Genomic DNA, 5,561 nt, shown 5'->3' with positions numbered 1-5,561 from the left:
CTGTGTGGTTCAGTGGTTGAATGTGGACCTATGAACCAGGAGGTCATGGTTTGATTCCCGGTCAGGGGCACATGCCTGGGTTGTAGGCTCCATCCCCAGTAGGGGGCGTGCAGGAGGCAGCTGATCAGTGATTCTCATCATTTATATTTCTATCTCTCCCCTCTTCTCCCTTTCTAAAAGAAAAAAAAAAGAAAAATATGATAGATACAGGTCATATAATAGGTATTATGTAGATCAGATAATAGGTATGTTATGTTTTAGATAATATAATAGGTCATAGAATGTACTACTTACGGTATTGTTTTGTGTGGAAACAGCTTTTTTAAAAACGCAATGTGCCCGGCCCGCGTGGTTTATTGGTTGAGCCTTGACCTACGAACCAGGAGGTCACGGTTCAATTCCCTTCAATTCCCGTTTGGTGCACATGCCCAGGTTGCGGGCTCCATCTCCAGTGTGGGGCGTGCAGGAGGCAGCTGATCAATGATTCTCTCTCATCATTGATGCTTCTCTCTCTTCCTTCCTCCCTCCCTTCCTCTCTCAAATCAATAATAAAAATATATTTTTTATAAAACAGTAAAATTTTATTAAACTTTAAATAGCCACATGTGGCCAGGTGGCTGCCACATCTTACCTCCTGGTCTCTGCACAGTTCTCGTCTCCATAGAAACCCAACCAAGAGCTACTAAATTGTACCAGACCAAGATACGCCTTTGATTCTCAAAAGAGGAATAAGGAGAGAAGGGAGCAAACCCACCCCATCATTGGCGTGGGCCAGGGCAAAACTTTATACATCTAACTACATGGAGCTTGTAAATCAAACTGACACACACTTTTAAAAAATATATTTTTTTTATTGATTTCAGAGAGGAAGAGAGAGGGAGAGAGAGATAGAAATATCAACGATGAGAGAGAATCATTGATGGGCTGCCTCCTGCACACCCCACACTGGGGATGGGGCCCGCAACCTGGGCATGTGTCCTGACCAGGAATCGAACCAGTGACCTCCTGCTTCATAGGTTGATGCTCAACCACTGAGCCACACTGGCCGGGCTGGAAACCTATTTTGAACAATGGATGGATCGCATTCATTTCCCCCAGCGTCCTAACTGGTCCAGGGAGTCTGTTATCACGCTGAAGGCTGGAGAGCTCCACCCTGGTTGTGCTGCAGCTCCCTCTTGTGGTGAAAAGGTAGAGCAGGAAAAGGATCCCTGATGGTTGAGAAGAAATAGTTGGTCCAGCCCGGAACTGGAAAGGATGAACTGAGATGGGCTGCAGAGATTCGGGGCGGCTGGTCAGCTGTTCCTGTAGCTCAGCACGGCCCCCGGGGCAGGCGGCATGCCTTCTGCAAGCCTGTCGAGACCCTGAGATGAGCCGCTACCCTCCCCAAGGGCACCCCCATTTTATTGCTGCCTCCACTCTTCACGGTTAGAAACCATCCTGCATGCTTTCACATCTCACACATAAGACAGTCGTGGAAATTCCTGTAAATGTTTTTACTGCTGAAATGTGTTTTCCCCCCGGGGACCTGTTTCCGTAATGGAAATACTTGGCGATCTTGGGGTGGCTTTCGGAAGTGGCGGTTTCTTTTGCTCAGGGCCTTGACCTGATTTCTCCTGTGCCAACGTCAATTTCAGTCCGCGGAAACAGAGCCTTTTGAAGGATTATTCGAAATGGAAAGGCCGCGCTACATGCTCCGTGATTCTTAGACGGGGTGGGTTGGATGGAGATTAAATTTGAAAGCACCGTCTGGCCTGTGCGATTATTTCTAAGGGGTTCAGTAACCACTGGCCCATGCGGAGCTCTCTGACTCCCGTCACTGAAGTGGCTACAACTGTGGGGCAGGTCGGGGGTGGGTGGGTGAGGCCAACCCCATCCAACACAGAGCAAACACCCGGGCAACCCGGGAAGGTGGGATTTGGGGTTGGCACTGGAGGTGGGGGATCAGGGGAAGGTACACAGGCCCAGCACGGCCCTCTGTTCTCCTGAGGGGGTGGTGGGTGTCGTTCTGCTCTGTGGGATAGAAGAGTCTCCTAGTCCTCTTTCCTCTGGACCAAGCGTGTCAAACTCAAAGGCTAACACAGGCCAAATAAACGAGGCATGGGGCCCGCGGGCCGCGAGTTTGACATGCTTGCTCTGGACTCTTGCCCACAGGGAAGCCGGGGGTGTGGTAGCAGGAGCTGGATGTATCAGTGGCCACAGGGAGCTTCCAGTTTCAATTGGCTACCCTTTTTGGAATGTGAAATAAGCTTTTTATTCAGGCAGGACCAACAGGAAGATACTGAGTAGAGTGAAAAAAAGGTGAAGAGATTGAGCAAAAACAACCGAACCTCAAAACTCATAGACACAGACAATAGTATGGTGATTACCAACCAGAGGGAAGGGGGGGTGGGAGTAGGTAGAAGAGGGTACAGGGGGCTAAATGGTGATGGAAGGAGGCTTGACTTTGGGTGTTGAACACCCAATACAATATACAGGTGGTGCGTTATAGAATTGTAGACCTGAAACCTATAAAATTTTATTAACCCATGTGACCGCAACAAATGCAATAGAAAGAAAAAAATGAAATACTAAGCAGACGAATAATGAACACTGTTTGGAGGGAAGTGATGGTGTCTTGCTGGCCTCCTCAGGTGTGTTTTAATATCTATTTAAGGTGCGATAAAGATTTTCTAAAAAGATAAATTGGGTTTGTTCTATAAGAAAATACTAAACAGAGTAGGTGCTATTTGTACACGTTTGTGAAAGAATTCCTTTCCTTGCGCCCTTCCAGGGTGGGGGTGGGGGTCTCCACTGGCCCTTTCGCTGTGGATCTGAGACCCTTCAATGCTGGGCCTGGCTCCTCCAGCTGTAATGGGAGGGTGGTGCGGGGTAGAGGCCTGGGAAACCCAGGAGGAAAGGACTGGCTTTTCGGATTTCCACATTGTTCATGAAAACATACAGACCACTGTTGGATAGAAATTTTCATCTTTTTTTTCTACATCTCACTTACCGGAGATTCCTAGCTTCCATGTTGATGGTGCCCGGGGCTGGTGTCAAGGAGGTGGCTGTGAGTTCGTGGTTCATTGTGTTGCGACGCAATCAAGCCGGGAAGTCTGACGATCTTGGTTAACCGGAGCGTCCACACAGTTCTTACCGTCAACAGAATCCTGGTTCAGTCAACAGACAGACGACTCTGCAGAAATCCTTCTTTGTATTCCTGCCAAATAGTAACTTCTTTGAGAAAAAATCTACTTTTCTTCGGGAAAAACAGTGCCCGTCCACGGTCTGGGCATCGCTCATTGTAGAAATCTGCTTAGGGGCGTGCAGGGCTCTGACACACACATGGTGATGGGCCCCACCCCCAGCCTTTGGGTTCCTTGGGGACCAGCGGAGACGGCCCAGAGGGTGAGCACTGAGGGAGGAGCTGGGGTTCCCTGGTGGACCCCGCATGTGCAAAGGCCTGGAAGCACGAGGGAGCCCAGGGATTTGGGGGGACGGGGAACTGCAAAGTGTTCTTTGTAACCAGAGCAGAGGTACTGGCAGGAGGGTGATGGGAGAGCAAACTTAAAGAGGCCCGTTCATGAGGGGCCTTAACGTCCATGGTGATTAGTCTTAATTTTTCATGTCAATCAGTAGGATGCCATTTGTGAATTTGATTGATTGGTTGATTGATTGGTTTAAAATATATTTGTATTGATTTCAGAGAGGAAGGGAGTGGGGGAGAGAGAGAAACATCAATGATGTGAGAGAATCATTGATCAGCTGCAGCGGGACCCTTCAGACTCTAGGCCAATGCTCTCTCCACTGAGCCAAACCAGCCAGGGCCGTTTGTGAATTTTATACAGGCATAACATGTTTACCATTTGGCTGGATGGTAAGACATACCGAAAAGTAACAAAGAAAGTAAAAACAATGGCGTCCGAAGACTGCCAGGAGACAGGATCTGAGTGAATGTGAAAGGGTTGGGTGCCGGTCTAGGAGCAGAGAATTGCTATGGGTTGTAGCCATCGGGGGCGTCTTCCTGATGGGCAAAGGGCATTGGACCTTGAAGAGCAAGTGGAAGGAAAGGGAGATGCCTCATTGATGCCAAGGGGTGTCCATTGCCTACAAAGACCAAGGCTAGTGGAAAGCAGGGAGGCTCTCTTACTGGCCCCACCACCGTCAATGTCCCCAGCTCATTCCGTGTGGGTACAAGGAATTGGCACGGTGTGGGGGACAGTGGAAGCAGTGTGGCCCGCACCGTGTCCTAGCGAAAGGACAGAGGGATGGATGGGGTCATGAGCCGAGACCCCAAATTAGGCAGCGCTGGCTCCTCCCGGCTTGAGGGCAAGCAGCTGGCATGCCAGAGTTCCCAGCTGCCCTTGAAGGTTGGTATGGATTCAGTACACGTCTAGCACCTACTGTGTGCGAGCACCGAGTTGCCTCTTGGCCACGGACGTGGGCTCTGTCGTCTCACCTGGGCACCTGGTCTGCCTGCCACACCTGCTGTGAAAGACCGTTGCCTACGGGGAAGAAAAGTGAGTCATTTTCTTGGACTCGATTGATACACCGCTACTTCTTGATGCTATCAGGCCTGATCAATGCAATGGATTCCTATTTTTGTAAAGAATATATTTTTATTGATTTCAGAGAGGAAGGGAGAGGGGGTGTGAAACATCAGTGATGAGAGAGAATCAGGGATCGGCTGCCTCCTGCACGCCCCCTACTGGAGATCGAGCCCACAACCTGGGCATGTGCCCTGACCGGGAATCGAACCCTGACCTCCTGGTTCATAGGTCGACACTCAACCACTGAGCCATGCCAGTCCGACTGAGAGAAAATTTTTAACCAATAAAATGTTGACAAAGCATAGAAGGAGCAAAGAGTGCGTTAGCTTCATGAGGTTTAATTCATAGTTTAGTATAACCCAGCTGGATTTAAAGAGTCTTCGCCGCTGGGTTGCTGCCCTTGGAGAACTTTGTTCCGGAAGATAAGGCTGCGTGTGCTCCGTGGGCTCCTTGCACCAGCAGAGAACTTCTCTCCCCACGTGTTGGGGGCTGACACCCCATGGTTAAGGTCAAAGAGAGGTCCGATGCTTGTTCCCGGGAGCCCTCTGCGGACTCCCACCAACCCTGGAGCCGCTGACGCCTGGAGGCCCCACAGCTTTGCCCTCTTCCTTCCAATCCTTCTGGAAAGAATGCTCTTCCCTGATTAGAACCGCAGCCAAGTCCGGTCGGTCGGGTTGGAGGAGTGGAAGTGGGCTCGGCGCCTGCATCCCCGGGTCCGCTGGAGCCCTGGCCAGCATTGCATTCATTCCACCAGCAGCAAAGCCCAACACGGTTGCAGAGAAAAGTCACTGACTGCAGCAGCCCCTGGTGTTGGCTGAAAACGCCTACCGCCGGGCCCACCTTCCCCCCCAGCACGTTCCGACTTCAGACTCTGAAGCTGCCGGCTGCAGGCTCCGTGCTCGGCTTGGCTGATTTCCAGAGCATCCAGGCCAGCCAGCCAGGCAGGGACTGAAATACCACCAGCGGCGAGGCGCTCGCACCACATGGAACCTTCTGCCGCCAAAGGCAACAGTGGCGCCGGGAGCAGCAGGCCAG

General features: G+C 50.9%; 1 protein-coding gene across 1 annotated transcript in view; it reads left to right on the top strand.

Annotated features, from left to right (window-relative positions):
- The first annotated feature begins 5,488 nt into the window (after window positions 1-5,488).
- The window catches only part of PLD5 (phospholipase D family, member 5), a 132,004-nt gene continuing 131,931 nt past the window's right edge, over window positions 5,489-5,561 (top strand). The window contains exon 1 of the mRNA XM_005882439.2: window positions 5,489-5,560. The gene's annotated coding sequence lies outside the window, so the exon portion shown is untranslated. The remainder of the gene's footprint in view (window position 5,561) is intronic.

Source organism: Myotis brandtii, unplaced genomic scaffold (assembly GCF_000412655.1).
Source record: "Myotis brandtii unplaced genomic scaffold, ASM41265v1 scaffold717, whole genome shotgun sequence".
Classification (NCBI taxonomy): Eukaryota; Metazoa; Chordata; class Mammalia; order Chiroptera; family Vespertilionidae; genus Myotis; species Myotis brandtii.
This window is presented reverse-complemented; position numbering and strand designations above follow the sequence as displayed.